At 39.1% G+C, this 16,782-nt stretch overlaps 1 long non-coding RNA gene across 2 annotated transcripts in view; it reads left to right on the top strand.

Moving 5' to 3' along the window:
- The first annotated feature begins 561 nt into the window (after positions 1 to 561).
- LOC114025541 overlaps positions 562 to 16,782 on the top strand; it is a 30,333-nt gene continuing 14,112 nt past the window's right edge. For both annotated transcript variants that reach the window (XR_003567047.1, XR_003567046.1), the window contains exons 1-2: positions 562 to 626; positions 6,388 to 6,510. This is a non-coding gene — a long non-coding RNA (uncharacterized LOC114025541). The remainder of the gene's footprint in view (positions 627 to 6,387; positions 6,511 to 16,782) is intronic.

Below are 16,782 nucleotides of genomic sequence, written 5' to 3'. Positions count from 1 at the left end.
ACGTCATCCCAAAGTTATTACCTGAGTACCTTGGAAGTCATTCCCTCCCTCCCCCAAAATTCCTACTATAACAGGATCACACTGACAACTCATTATTTTCCAGGCAGATAGTGGCAATAAAAAGGCACAACGAGGGTTGAAGAACCCGCTGTATCCCTGTCGACATGCTGCTTCCTGAGACCTTAAGGGGCAGTTAGCCATTTTTGACACTAATTGGTGCTGGCTAATGAGGAAGATAGCACCATGCTATTAAAGCTTCTTGGGAATACAAACTGCAAAGCCCCTAGGGCTGGGGCTAGGGCTGGGAGAAGGAAAGGAGCTGAAGGGGACAATGTCCTAGATTGATGAGAAATAGGACCAGTGATAACTTGAAACATTGGAGCCCTGCTAAATGCTGTGGAAGTTGCCAAACAGCAAAAGCAAAATTCCCAGAACTCTTCTGAAAGAGTAGAAGTTATGTCCACTGAGACACATAGGAATTTTGCTCCCAATCAAAGCAGTGGCCAAACAAGGACAGGGGTGGACTTCACATCTGCTGACTGATTTTCTGATTATATCTTGCAGCCCCGCATGTTAAGTTTGGAAAAACAAATGATGAAGGTTTCTGATCAGTTCAAAGCCCTTGGGTAAGTCCTTTACCATTCATCGAAATTCACCAGAGAACAGCTGATTCATCCATAGGAGGCATAATTTTTCACGTCTGCAAAATTAGAACAGAGATTTTTAGGCTGTATAGGCTAGTGATAAGAAGAAATCCCCAGGGCAGCCCCAGAAAAGAATGTTCCGCTTAGCAAGCTTCTCTCCTAACCCCAACTTTCAGCTACTACTAGCTAGTAGTGGAAAAACTACTGCTGCCCCACCCTCATCCACTGAGGTACAGCCCACAAGCTGGTGCAAAAGTGTGCACAAGTGTTTTCACTGTAGTGCCAAAAAATCTCCAGCAGAACCCAGATGAAGTATTTGTGCACTTTAGGCAAGGTCTGAAAATTGCACCTATGCCCCCATCCCCGGTGCTACAGTGTACTAGAAGAACACACCTCTTTGTCACACACAGTCTCTGACCTGGGTTCAAATGTTACCTCTGATGCTTATTCTCCATGTGAACACTTAACTTCCTTAGGCCTCAGTTTTTTCATCTGTAAAGCAAGTAGGGTTGGGCTAGTTGGCTGTTGAGGTCCTTTTGAACTGGAGATCAAAAATGCTATCATCTGTGTACTATATAGCATCTCCTCCCCTTAGAATGCTTGGCTCCTGTCAAGGCTCAGGTGTTACCTAATAATCTACAAGGCTTTTCCTAACACTGGTCTCTCTGTCTCCCCAGTCCAGATGTTAATGCTCAGCTTTGTATTTACTTCGTATCTCTTTTGCATTTACTTTTCTGGAACTACATTGTATCTAGTAGATACAGCAGCATGTAAGCTTTCTGAAGGCAGGAGCTTTCTCTTTTTTGTGTTTTTATCTTCTCATACCTAGCACAGTACTTTGAACACAGAAGATACGTGATAAATGTTCATTGTTAAGAAAAGAGTACATTTATTTTTAAAAATCCTATTTTAAAGTTCCCCTTCTATGCAAACATGTTACAACCCATCCATCTGCCTACCCTACCCTAGTCCTAGCTCTGATTTCAGGACACAAAATACATCCACCTTAAGGGCAATTGGAGATACAAATTCTGATTTTAATTTACCTTGGTAAAATTTTGAAGCTAAACAGTCTCTTTCAGGACCCTGTTTTCACACACACCTCCTTCTAATTGCTGCTTTGTTATGGATTTATCTTACTCTTTAATCTGAAACCAAGCAACAGGGTTTAACAGGGTTATAGTCTTTAGGGAAGCAAAGTCCTTTTCTATCTGTGGCCCAGGTCAATCCTATTGCCTTCTGTTCGAATTTGCTGTATTCTATTCTCCAGGTTGCTTAAAGCCCAAATCAGTCATTGTCTTCTGATCACCGTTGGGTCAGAACCCAACTCAACTATAGAGCTTCCCTGAACTGATCCATCAATCTCAACTGTCACATCTGGATACTTTCCAGCTTACCCTCTCATTCTCTATTCCCACCAGTGCTGGCTTTGAATACTTTTTTAGTGAAATCTTCACCCCAGGCCCTCACCCTCAAGCAGCTTCCCCTAGATTCTTGCTCCTGCTGAAAAAGCAGTTTGCCTAAAAACTCAAAATTCCTCCACAACTAAGCTCCCTAAATCCCACTAAAAATCCTGAAGCACTTCTACCTTTTGGGGATGTTTTCAGGCTCTCTTCTGGGACCACTATTTCTTCTCAAACATCATAGAACAATAATAGCATATTTGCAGTTAATTTAAATTCCTCTGTCTCCACCCAAACTAGAATTGACACTAAATTCATAATGATTTAGGCAGGAGGAGAGGAGTTGGGGGGAGGGGTTTAGAGGGGCAAAGATGTATGTTTATTAAAATGTGTCATTCTCTTTTGTTTTGCCACAAGAAGCCCACATATTTTACAGGGAGTCAGGATACTTGGGTTCTACACAGCCCAGCTAAGCTCTTAATATGACATAAATCACATAATTTATCTTCTCTTCATTTTCTCCATCTGCAAAATAAGAATGCCCAAGAAATGTTGATGTAGGTGTGTGTAAATGAGCTGTTGCCTGCAAAATGTTCTGGGCCACTTTGAAGAGGGACAGTAGACAAGTACAAAACAATAACCAATAAGATGCTCAAAACATCAGTTTCATTTGGCTCCTCAAACTCATAATTCCAGAATCAGGAATAAATTTAGGGGAAAAGAAGTTAGAAATGTTGGCATTTGTTTCACCCTAGTTGTTCAATGGAACGTCAATCTTTTTTTTTTTTTTTTTGTAACGAAAAAACAAATTATGTCAGGAAAGTGTTTGGCCTATTTGTGTTTTACCTGTATAAGCCTTTCTGCATTTCTCTCCAGAGTCCACACCCCTTTGGAGTCTGACCACAGCCTCTATAGTCAGGAGGTGACAAGCCATTAGCTGACACCAGATACTTTGCCCAGACCCTGTTCTCAGTAAACTGTAAGAACATCCTTTAAGCATGTTTTCAGAAGCCTTGAGATCTTGTTCTTTGGATACAGGAACAGACTTTATTTGTATTTTAATTGTTAAAAGCCTCTTGTTCTCTCCAACACTGTAATAATGACAATAAGCTAACCATCATTTTTTTTCACCCTTTTGTAGACTTGGCTCTGTAAAATTTGATACAAATGACCTTCTGTGATTTGATTTCAAAGTTGTATAGTCCTGTAGGATATTTCATTATTCCAATGGTTCTGTGTTCTTATTAATGTGAGCATCCCCTGCAATAATAATATAGATTGCAATACATCCATGCCTGCCCATCCTCTTGGACTTTTGTCCATGTCCTCAATCAATCATTCAAATGATAAGCATTTATTAAGTGCTTACTATATGCCAAGTACTGTGTTGTCTCTACATTCAAGGCACCAACAGCCAGAGAAAGGGGAGGGGGACATAGAAAGGATCCCTGCAGAAGATGAGGGCAGCCAAAGATTAGAGATGCGGATGAGGAGGGAGGACATTTCAAGAATAAAAGATAGCTGGTACAAAGGCATGGAGATGGGAAATGGAGCATCATTTGTGAGAAACAGCAAGTAGCCAGTATGATTAGACTGTCAAATACATGGAAAGGAATAATGTATAAGAAGCTAGAAATATAACAACTTTAATTGCCAGAGTTCATAATCTATATCCTAGAGGTGATAGACAGCTGCTGTTGTTCAGTCATGTCAGACTCTTTGTGACCCCATTTGGGATTTTCTTGACAAAGATACTGGAGTGATTTGCCATTTCCTTCTCTAGCTCATTTTACAGATGAGGAAACTGAGGCAAACAGGATTAAATGACTTGCCTAGAGTCACATAGTTAGTAAGTGTCTGAGGCCAGATTTGAACTCAGGAAGATGAATCTTTCTGACTCCAGGCCTGCCACTCTATCTACCGCAGCACCTAGTGACCTTAGGTGGATAGAGAACTACTGGAGTTTACCTGGCGGGGGGCAGGGGGAGGGTGTTGGGTGGTTATATGTACAGATCTGGGTTTTTGGAAAATAATTTTGGTATCTAAGTGGAGAGTGGGTTGAAGAAGAGACTTGAGGGACAGAGATCATTTGGAAGCTATGGAAAAAGTTTAGATGAGAGACAAAGACCTGAACTAAAGTGACTGTGAGTGAAGACAATAGAAGGTAGCCTAGAGATGTTCTGGAAAAAGAAATGACAAAATTTGGCAATAGATTGGACATGTAGGGTGAGTGAGAGTAAGGAGTTGAGGATGACATTGAGGTCTTAATCCACCATAGGAAGTATATTCATGTTAAGGACCTTCCTTTAGGTCTCTTGACATTGCGTAGATAACAATGAAATGTGTTGGCTGTGCTTTGGTTACCCCTCACTATTTCTATGTGACCAGTTCATCTTATTTTCCAATCATTCATGCATTTCTCTAATATCCTTTAGGACACGTTTTTATAATTCCTAATTTATAATGTGTCGCAGCAGTGAACCTCTCCGCCCTTAGGGGGATCCTCAACTTCAATTTTTTGAAGGCTATAATATTCCCCCACAATTCATAAAAATACTACCTCACCAGAAAAATATCAGCACTATTTTTTTGTATCTTAACCTGTGATTTCATTAGTGTAGGGAACTCCTGGTAAGAAAACACCTTCTAGTGCAGATTAAGACATACATTTTCAGGCATAGCAATGAGCTTATTTGTTACAAAGGGGTACCTCTCCTTCAAAGAAAGGAGGCTAGATTTATGGAAAGTGATAGACATATGAAAGAAAGAAAGACAGAGACAGAGAGAGAGGGAGGAAGGGAAGAAGGAAGGAAGGAAGGAAGGAAGGAAGAAAGGAAGGAAGGAAGGAAGGGAGGGAGGGAGGGAGGGATGAAGGAAGAGAGGGAGGGAGAGAAGGAATAAAAGAAAGAGAGGAAGAAAGGGAAGGAGGGAGAAAGAGAGGGAGGGAGGAAGGAAGGAAAGGAGGAAGGAAAGAAGAAGAAAGGAGCATCAATGAAACAAAAAATACACAGAAGAAAATAAAACCTACTAGAATGTGAGTTCCTTGCTGGCAGAGATCTTGTTTTTGCCTTTCTTTGCATCCCCAGTACTTTGCACAGTTCCTGGCACATGGTAAGCCTTTAATAAATGCATGATGATGATGATGATGATGATGATGATGATGATGATGAAAAAGTTCAAAATGGGAAATAAATAGGGCAATTTTGTAACTGCCATATTAAATTTGATAATGCATTTTTAAAATTCTATGTAACAGGAGCTCATAATTTCATATGCAATCTTCTTTTTTGTTTTTTGTAGATTGGAAAGTTTGTTGATAATTAAGTTTATAATAAAAAAGAAAATTTAACTAAATTTTAAAAGAAAAAAAATTAGACTTCCTCTACCAATGCAGACCCACATCTCAGAGAATTGCATGGGACGTGGAGAGATTAACTTGCCCAGGGTCGTGAGGCAGGACATGAGCCTAGTATTTCCTCACTCCTAGACTGGCTTTCTATCCTCTGCTTAGCTAGGTGGCACAATGTTTAGGGCACCGAACCTGCAATCAGTAAGACTTGATTTCAAATCTAGCCTGAAACACTTACGAGCTATGTAACTCTGGGCAAGTCACTTAACTTCTGTTTGCCTGAGTTTCCTCAAGCATTGAGATTCATAATAACACAGCTGTGAGCATTGCTGTGATGATAAAATATTTGTAAAGCACTTTGCAGACCTTAAAGTGCTTTATAAGTGCTAGTTATTATTATACCCCAAGCTGTCTTTCATCATCTTAGTGTCAATCCAGACTTAATTTAGAAATGATCTGTCCATACCCCCATAAAATGCCTAACCAAGAAAGACATGTTATTGTTGTGTCGTTTCGTTCATGTCCAAGTTTCCATGACCCCTTTTGGGATTTTCTTGGCAAAGATACTGGAGTGGTTTGCCACTTCATTCTCTAGCTCATTTTACAGATCAGAAAACTGAGGCAAACAGTGTTAAGTGACTTGTCCAGGGTCTCACAGCTAATAAGTGTCTTAGGCCAGATTTGAACTCAGGTCTTCCTGACGCCAGAGCTGGCATTTGATCTTCTATGCCACCTAGCTGCCCTAAGAAAGACAGAATCTCAGATTTGGGAGGGTCCGCAGAAGCCATCTAGTCCAACCATAACAGAAATCCACTTAACAACACACCCAATGAATAGTCATCCAGAAGTCTACTAAAGATTTCAAGTTAAGGAAAATCCATTGTCTTCTGGGTCAGCCCATCCACTTTTTGGACAGCTCTAATTGTTGGTGAGTTTTCCTCTGCATCAAGCTGAATTTTGATTCTTTGCAATTTCTACCAATTGTTCCTAGTTCTGCTCTCCAGGGCCAAGCAGAACAAATTTAGTGTCTCTTCAAAATAACAATGCTTCAAATGCTTGAAGACAAATTACATGCCTTCCCTCAAGTCTTCTCCTCCCCAGACTAAATATTCAGGTAAGGAAAAACTTAGTCTTGTCCTCATCATATCTTCAGTCTTTTTCTATACAGAGCAATAATAATTACACCTGCCATTTACATAGCAGTTTATGGTCCGAAATATATATGTATTTATGTGTGTGTATGAAAATATATGTGTGTATGTGTGTGTGTATTCTTTGGTGCTCACAATAACCCAACAACCCTGTGACCTACGTGTTATTACCCCCATTTTACAGATAGGGAAACTAAGGGACAGAGAAGTTAAATGACTTGCCCAGGATCACACAGCTAAAATGTCTGAGGCAGGATGAACTCATCTTCCTGAGTCCAAGTCCAGCCCTCTATATACTGTCTCCTAGTTGCCTCAGAAAACAGAATCAGAAAAAAATTTAAAGCAGCCTATTTCCCTTCCAAATGCATCTGAAGTTAAATCTCAGTTACAAAGGTAGGATAATAGAGTGAAAAGAATTTAGAGTTTGAAAACATGATTGTAGATTCCTTACTGACTAGGTGACAATGTGGAAATCATTTAACCTCCCTGAGCTTCAATATCCTCATCTATGTAATGGGGATACTACTTGTACTACCTAGCTCACAGAGTCATTGTGAAGAAAGTGCCTTGTAATTTGGGCTATTATTGAGCTAAATGTGAGATATTATTAATATTAATTGTCCCCTCTGTAAGTACGGTCCTGAAGTGATAATAAAGGGAGATTCTGGGACCTAAAGTGAGAAATATTTCCTGCTATTGGAGTATTCCGTGAGTCATTTAAATTATTTCTTATTTGGACATCATTCCTACCTTTCTGGAGGAGACCCCTCATTGGCTTTAAAAAACAGGGTGAATATTTCCCTAAGACCTTTATTTGTCTAGTCTAAGTTGCCTTCCACATGATATCCTTGTCAGAGCTAGCAGACTTTAAAAAAAAATACCAAGATAGAAGAAAGTATTTAAAATTCACCACAAAAAAAGTGACTGATTCAAGGGTATAGAAGCAGGACCTGTCTCAAGAGAAGAACAAATGTACCTTTCTCCTGTCTTTGCAGAGGTGGAGGACTAGGGTTGTGAAACATTGAACATACATATGGTCCCACTGAGTTGATATGTTGGTTAGTTTTGCTGAACTATTTTTTCCTCTTTTTTTTTAAGTTTTTGTTACAAGGGACAGAGAAGAGGGTAAGGATATATTCAGAAATTAAGGTGATGAATAAAAGATATCAATAAAAAAAAAAGAACAGTCAGCCTTATATATAGGTAGGTAGGATCTACTATAATGCTATTTGAGGTAACCAGGCAGGACTTCCAGATTAAAAAAAAAAATCCTCCTATCCCCTCTTCTCCTCAGTGCCAGAAATTCTATTGTTAACAAGTCTTTCTTTTGTTTCCCAGACTTTCTGACAAAGCTAGAAAGTCCTTTTCTAGGACTAAGTCTTTGTCTACCCTCAAGCAATGTTTACACATTGTAGCCCTGTGTTACTGCTCATCTGAGGTTTGAGCCTTCAAGATAATTCATACCATTGACTTTTCACAAAATAAATACCTATATGCCAGGAAAAGTACAATTTTGTAGCACTAAAAATATGTAGGCTTATAAAAATTATTATTTTTAAATGCCCCTCACTGTGGTTCCTGCACAGCTACATACGAGGCAGTTCATTGCAATATTTTCTTCTCATCTCAGCTCTGATGCCTGGTCCCCCAGAATCTCATTTTAAAATGCAAGTAAGTCTAGGTGGTGAAAGTTTTTAATTTAGAGTCATTCATTTGGCACTGGTAAGAACCTTAGAGATTATCGAGTTCAGTCCCTTCACTTTACAGAACTAAAGCCCAGAAAAAATTAAGTGATTTACCCAAGGTCTCACAGAACGTTGATGTCTGAGCCAGGACTAGATTACTGGTGTCCTGACCCAGTATCAAGTGTTTATTTTCCTCTACTAATTGTCTATCTTAAGAATCATACATGGACTTGGGTGGTAGTAAGCTTCTCCTCTCTGTAGGTCTGCAAGCAAAGGCGAAATGAGGTCTTGCTAGGTACACTATAAATAGGGTCATTGGTTCACATCTCTGTCTGGCTCAGTGGTCTCATAATGTCCCTTCTGGTGCTAAATCTGTGAATGTATGACCCTTCCAACTGTGAAATTCTGTGATTTTGAATGTCCCAGAATGAAAACTTCACATGGGCAATAAAATAAATATTCAGTGCAAAAAAAAAGAATTATACGTGGAGTTAGCTGGGAGGGACCTTAGAGAAGTCATCTAGTCCAACCCAAGGAAACTTGGGCTCAAAGAAATGAAGCGATTTGCCCAAAGTCACACACTGAGTAAATAGCAGAGCCTATGTCCTCTGACTGAATACAGCACTCTCTCCAATAATTAGTTATCAAAGACAAACTTCACATTTGCATACTTAAAAATTTTTCCTGGAACTAAACCTGATATGTGGAGATACTGTCAAATATTCACTGCTATGATTCAATTTCATTCTATTAATTTAATTTTTAAAAAAATTTTTTTTCTAAATTTATTTTAAGCATTCTTTTTAAATTTTGAGTTCTACATTCTCTTTCCCTCTCACCCCTCCCCCACCCACTGAGAAGGCAAACAATCAATTATGCATGTGAAATCATGCAAAACATATTTCCATATTAGCCATATCATTAAAAAATGGCAAGAAGACCAAAGTGAAAAAATTATACTTCAATTTGTACTTAGAGTTTATCTGTTCTCTCTCTGAAGATGGATAGCATTTTTCATCATGAGCCCTTTGAAATTATCTTGGATCACTGTATTGATCAGAGTAGCCAAGTCTTTCACAGTTGATCGTCATTACAAGATTGCTGTTACTGTGCACAATGATCTCATGGTTCTTCTCACTTCACCTTGTATCAATTAATATAATTCTTGCCATGTTTCTTATAAAACCACCTCTCTTTCTTATAACACAATAGTACTCCAACACAGTCATATGCTACAACTTGTTCATCCATTCCCCAACTGATAAGCATCACTTCAATTCCCAATTCTGTGCCCTCACAAAAAGGGCTGCTATAAATATTTTTGTACATATAGCAACTTGGCTTTTCTTTTTGGTCTCTTTGGGGTATAGACCTAGTAGTGGTATTGCTGGAGCAAAGGATATGCACAGTTTTATAGCCTTTGGGACCTACTTCCAAATTGTTCTCCAAAATGGTTGGACTAATTTACTACTCCACCAGCAATTCATTAATATACCTATTTTCCCTCATCCCCGGCAATATTTGTCATTTCTGATAGCTGTGAGGTGGTACCTCAGAGTTGTTTTAATTTCCCTTTCTCTAGTGATTTAGAGAATTTCTTCATACAACTATAAATAGCTTTGATTTGTTCTTCTGAAAGCTGCCTGTTCATATCCTTTGACCATTTATCAATTGGGAAATAGTTCTGTTTATAAATTTGAATCAGTTCCCTATGTGTTTGAGAAATGAGGTTTTTATAGAGGAACTTTCTATAATTTTTTTGGTTTGGTGAGACAATTGAGGTTAAGTGACTTGCCTAAGGTCACACAGCTAGTAGGTATCATGTGTCTGAGGTCAGATTTGAACTCAGGTCCTCCTGACTCCAGGGCCGGTACTCTATCTGCTGAACCACCGAGCTCCCCCTCTGAAAATTGTTTGTATTGCTTTATTGTCTATGGTATCTTTTAGTAAAATGTAGTTTCCCTGATGATCTCTTTCAATTAGGTCTAATTTTGCTTTTGTTTTTTCTGAGATCGTGATTGCCACCCCTGCCCTCTTCACTTCAGCTAAAGCACTCTGCTCCAGCCCTTCATTTGAACTCTGTCTGTGTTTTTCTGTCTCTGCTGTCCGCTTCCATTTTATGAGTCCATCCCATTCGCATTTATAATTCTGATTACTGTGCATTTCCCTCCATCCCATTTTCTTCTATTTATCCTTCTTTCTCTCTTTTTATCCTGTCTCTCCTCAAAAGTCTGTCTTGCGTCTAACCACTGCCTCCCCAAATCTACCTTTCTCCTTATTATAACCCTCCCATATCCTATCCTCCTCTGCTTATCTCCCTATTGGGTAAAATAGGTTTCTGTACTCAACTGAATGTGTGTGTATATATATATATATATATATTTTCTCCCTCTTTGAATCAACTCCAACGAGAGTGAGGACTAAGCATTGCCTGCCACTATCACCTTTTGCCCTCCACTATAAAAGCTCTTCCTTGTGCACCGCCTTTAAGAGAGAAAATTTGCCCCATTCTACCTCTCCCTTCCCCCTTCTCCCAATGTATCCCTCTTTCTCACTCCTGCATTCTTTTTTTTCAAGATTACCCCAACATAATTGACTCACACCCATGCTGTCTATTTATGCAGACTCCTTCTAAGTACCCTAATTAAAATAACATTCTTAGAAGTTACACATAAAATCTTCTGATAGAGTAATGTAAATATTTTAACCTTATTGATTCCCTTATGAGTTCTCTTTCATGTTTACTTTTTTATGCTTCTCTTGAATCTTGTTTGAATGTCAAATTTTCCATTCAGCTCTGGTCTTTTTTTAAATTTTTTTTACTTTCAGGCAGTTGGGGTTAAGTGACTTGCCCAGGGTCACACAGCTAGTAAGTGTCAAGTGTTTGGTCTGAGGCCGGATTTGAACTCAGGTCCTCCTAACTTCAGGGCCAGTGCTCTATCCACCGTGCCACCTAGCTGCTCCACCTCTGGTCTTTTTATCAGGAATACTTGAAAATCCTTTATTTCATTAAATATCCATTTTTTTTTCTCCTGAAGGATTATACACAATTTTACTGGGCAGGTTATTCTTGGTTGTAATCCTAGCTCCTTTGCCCTACAGAATCATATTCTAAGCCCTCTGATCCTTTAATGTGGAAGTCACTAAATCTTGTATAATCCTGACTGTGGCTCCATGATATTTGAATGGTTTCTTTCTGGCTGTTTGCAATATTTTCTCTTTGACCTGAGAGCTCTGGCTATAAATTCCTGGGAGTTTCCATTTTGGTATCTCTTTCAGGAAGTGATTGGTAGATTCTTTCCATTTCTGTTTTATCCTCTGGATCTCAGATATTGGGACAGTTTTCTTTGATAGTTTCTTGAAATATGATATCTGGGCTCTTTCTTTCAGCATGGCTGTTAGATAGTCCAAATAATTCTTAAATTATCTCTCCTTGATGTTTTTTCCAGGTTAATTGTTTTTCCAATGAGATATTTCACATTTTCTTTTGTTTTTCATCCTTTTGACTTTGTTTTATTGTTTCTTGGTGTCTCATAGGGTTATTAGCTTCCACTTGCCCAATTCTAATTTTTAAGGAATTATTTTCTTCAGTGAGTTTTTGTACCTCCTTTTCAATTTGGACAGTTCTACTTTTTAAGGAGTTCTTTTCTTAGGTGGATATTTTTTTTTACCTCTTTCCATTTGGCCTATTCTGCTTTTAAAGGAGGTCTTTTCTTCAGTGAATTTTTGTTTTTCTTTTGCCATTAGGCTAATTCTGTTTTTTTAAGGTGATATTTTCTTCAGTGTTTTTTTTATGCCTCTTATCTCTTACCAAGCTCTTAATTCTCTTTTCATAATTTTCTTGCATCACTCTCATTTCTTTTCCAAGTTTTTCCTCTACCACTCTTATCTCTTTCTTTAACTCTTTCAGGAATTCCTGTTGGGCTTGGGTCCAATTAGCATTTTTCCTTTGAGGCTTTGCTTACAGTTGTTTTCATATTGTTGTCTTCTTTGAAGGTTATGTCTTGGTCTTCCCTGCCACTGTAGTAAATTTTTATGGTGAAATTCTTTTTTTGTTGGGGCAGATAGGTAGCACAGTGCAGAGAGCTCCAGCTTTGGAGTCAGGAGGACCTGAGTTCAAAAGTGGCCTCAGACACTTGACACTTAACTAGCTGTGTGATCCTAGGCAAGTCATTTAACCCTGATTGCCTCACCAAAAAAAAAAGAAATTCTTTTTTTGTTGTTGTGTGCTCATTTTTCTAGATTGTTTTTGACTTTGCACTTTATGTTAAAGTTGAGATCTACTAACCTGGGGATGAGGAGGCACTGTGCCAAACTTTGGGCTTTTTTGCGCTACTATTTTCAGAGCTAGTTCTGAGAGTTTACAAGTTTTGGTTCTTCCAAAGTGGTGTGATCCTGGGAAACGTGTGGTTACTGCTCTCCTGGTCTATACTCTGCTCTTTTCCCAGAAGGAGTCCCTAGTCCCTATAGCCACTAATGCTAGTGCTCTTCTTGGCCCTAAAACTGTGACCAGGGACCCTGCTCCCTTGTGACCCATCACAAGCACTCTTCTCTGACCTAGAACTGTGACCCAGAACTATTTATGGGCGAATCAGTACCACATACACCCAGTGCCAAAAGGGTCCCCTGTAATTTTCTGACCAGTTGTCCAACCCTCCTTACCATCTCTGGGTTGAGTTAGTGGCTGATCCTGGAATGGAATGCAGGTCTCTTGACTTTTAGTTTAATGTCCTTTCTACTACTACACCAAAATACCTGGAAACAAGTACTTAAAGAAGCTGCTTGGTTAAAAAAAAAAAAATTAAGCCACAGTGGTCACAAAATCTCTCCCAAATACTTCCTAAAAATTCTGAGACCATTGAAAGGAAAAAAGAAAGAAAGAAAAAATAAAGAGCACTGAAATTGGAGTGAAAAAAAAATTAAATTTAAGGCATTGCTACCAACTTGCTCTGTGACCCTAGACAAAGCACAGCTTCTCTGGGCCTTATTTTTCTCACATAATGAGAAAGTTGAACTAGATCAGAAATGGTCAAACATGCAGCTTGCAACTCTCCAAAGTGCTACCAGAAGCAGATAAAAATTAAAGTGAGAAATCTTTAACAAAATAAAAAGACAATAGGGCATAGGTAATGCCATTTTCTAATTCAGTGTACAACCAGCACGGATTCCTATATATGGTTTAGTGGCCCCCATTTCTATTTGAATTTAACATCATTGGACAAGATGGCCTCAGAGATTGCTTCCATCTCTGACATTCTACAAATCAATGAATCCCAAATGATGTCACAGTCTATGTCTCAGGTCATATCAGCCCTTTCAAAAGAACTGCCCCACTTATGTATGGTTTATGCCTCTATTTCTTTTTTGAGTTTGTTGCCATTGGAGTGCATTATGTCCCCCCAAAAAAATCCATTACCCTTCCCTACATCTTTTTTTTGGGGGGGGGGGCAGTTGGGGTTAAGTCACTTGCCCAGGGTCACACAGCTAGTAAGTGTCATGTGTTTGGTCTGAAGCTGAATTTGAACTCAGGTCCTCCTGACTTCAGGGCCGGTGCTCTATCCACTGCGCCACCTAGCTGCCCCCCTTCCCTACATCTTAAAGCTTGGTCAGACATCCAAGAACCAAGATTATCCACTGTATCCCAGGCCATTGACAGTCATCTTGATTTTTCTCTTGCCACTGGACTTTGATGACTCTGGAAGAGAGAGTGACTTTCTGCAACTGCAGCTCTGCCTCACTTATATCCAATTCATGCACCATGATGTCATTGGTCTTCTTCAAAAACAAAGGACAAACAACCCTTCCTTGCATCTTCAGCACAGCTGTGGCTGGGCTTCTCCTAGAATCCAATCTGAAATGTGCAATTGTTATACAAATAGAGCAAGTGGAGTTATTCCTACCCCCACCCCAGGCATAGATGGGGATCACTGTGTTTGAAAGAATACTTGCCAGGAATTAAAAGTGCCAGAAAATCAATGAGGAGGTTAGTACGATAATGCAAATTTTACAAAGGCAAAATTAAGAAAGAGGCCTCCTCCCATGCCTTAGTGGAGGAAAGTTGTGCTTTCTTTCTACTTGACAATTTAAGGAAGGTTCCAAAGGCCCTGATCTTAAGAAGGAGTGACTTAGTTCATTCTCCTTTTGGGAATGTCTGCAGGAAGGGGTCCTAATGCTCTGCTAGCAGGCCAAATGTAAAGGGAGCCTCAGAAGCTCTCACAGTCCAGACACAGTTCCCCAATCCTGAGGGTTCAGTCAGATGCTCAGTCTAGGTGATTTTTGAAAAAAGAGATAAAGTGTTTGTGGATTATTTACTATTTCATTGTTATCCAAATCTGCCCTAGAAGAAGCGTCTACCCTCCAGAACTGATTGTGTAATAGATTCAGTTTCCCTTTAAAACCATAAGCCTATGGGCAAAATTGACTTGAGTCTTGTGGGACTATCTCTTTCAGTGCTATGCTATTCCGTGGGTCAAGTTAAAGAAAGCTTCTTCAAGTTGAGTTCTGAGTAATAATTAGCCAAAATCGGGCCACAAATGTTGCAAGCATGGAATACTAAACACTTGAAAAAGTATTTTTTAAGTCAACCCCTTGGAAAAACTGTTAAGGTGACTCAAGAGTGACACCCAGTGTCACTATGATGAACTAGCCAGAAATCTTAAGGCGAGATTTGATGGTTGCCCACTTTATCTAATTCTCCTAATTTATTAAAATAAAATTAATTTCATTTTTGTGATATTATCCATTGCTCACCCTTTCTAGCACTTTCTAATTCCTTTCTTGAAGAAAATATTTATGATTTATAAGCATGAGGCTTCTATGTAATCTACATGTCTCTAGCCTCCCTAATTTTTTATTCCCGCATTTCCCAGTATAGTTTTCTACCACCCTTGCCTAGTCTCATTTTGTCATTAAAGCCAAGAGTATCTAAGTATATATTAATTTAACTCGGAGGATCTTGATGAGTTTTTCATAGAATTTCTCTCTTTATCCTCTGCAAAAGATTTTAATACTACAGGGGTATTTCGGAGCTAATAAGCATCCACACTTTAGAAATCCACAGATAAAACAGATCAGGGCTTGATTTATTGTCCTGTTACATGTCAAGAAAGTAATGGAGAAAATATTAATAATACACAATAAACTTAAGCGTGTATGTTGTATGTACATTTTTTTTCCAGAAAGCTAGTTGTTAAACATTTATCAGCATATTACTATTGCATAAACAGCAATTGTTTTCATAGTGGTCTTTTTTGTTGTTGTTGTTTTGTCTTTTTAATTAATTTATTTTGAATTATCAACAATCACTTCCATAAGCTTTTGAGTTTTAAATTTTTCTCCCCCTCCCTCTCCACCTCCCTCCCCAAGACAGCGAGCAATCTGATGTAGGCTACACGTATATATTCCTATTAGACATATTTTCACATTAGTAATGTTGTAAGTAAGAATTAGAACCAATAGGAGGAACCACATGGTGATCTTTTCGCAAATACTCAATATGTAATGGGGTTTGATCCATACTCAGATCACCTAAGATAAAGGCACCCATATGGGAGATACTAGGGATCTGCTTCTTGAAGACAGGAGGACTGGCTCATGCCTTCTCATTCTTCTTTGGCTTACCACATGGCTGGGAACAATCTCTTTCCATTAACTTCATACCCAGAACTCATTGTACTTTTAAAACTACTCGACTGGGACAAACTGTCTGATAGCCTCAGGGATGAAAAGCCTATTCACTCACAGCAGGTGGCAACATGCCAAAAGGTAAGGGTCTAAGGGCCACTACCCCCTCCGCTTAGGTCATGTGGCCTAGAGAAATAGGCTGGGGTTTTTGGTCTATTTAATTTATCCTTTGCAATTTTAGGTACCGGCAAACAAAACCAATGCAGCTAAAATTAGAAGAGAAGCAGGAAATTGGGGGAAAGTCTTTTCTCTAGTGATAAACATCTTCTTTCTTTCTTTTCTTTTCAGGCAATTGGGGTTAAGTGACTTGCCCAGGGTCACACAGCTAGTCAAGTGTTTGGTCTGAAGACAGATTTGAACTCAGGTCCTCCTGACTTCAGGGCCAGTGCACTATCCACTGTGCCACCTAGCTACCCCTAAAGGTCTTATTTCTAAGATATATAGGGAACTGAATCCAGTTTCTAAATAAGAGCCATTCCCCAATTGAAAAATGGTCAAAGGATATGAACAGGCAGTTGTGTGAGAAATGAAAGAGTTAAGTTTCCACATAAGTAGATAAGAAATCAGCATAGACAGGCTAACTTCTCTGTCCAAGGAGGGGAGTTATAACACAATTCTACGCATATAATGTATGTTAGGGGTGGGCCATATAAAGAAGATTGTAACCCAGAAGGATTAGGACCAATCCTGATCCAGAAGGGAGGAGTTAGGAACTATAAAGCTTGCCCTGGCTTCTTTTACTGCGTGCAATTTCTCTCCTCTCAAGGAAGTGCACCTGCTTCTCAAAAATCAAAATGGCGTACTTCAACCTCTTTAATAAAAAGTCTTTGAGACACCAGTCTTTGGAACTGAGTCTGAGGTCATCTT

Source organism: Vombatus ursinus, unplaced genomic scaffold (genome assembly GCF_900497805.2).
Source record: "Vombatus ursinus unplaced genomic scaffold, bare-nosed wombat genome assembly UNPS02014832.1, whole genome shotgun sequence".
NCBI classification, from domain to species: Eukaryota; Metazoa; Chordata; class Mammalia; order Diprotodontia; family Vombatidae; genus Vombatus; species Vombatus ursinus.
Note: the sequence above shows the minus strand (reverse complement) of the source record. Positions and strands in the feature narration are given on the sequence as shown.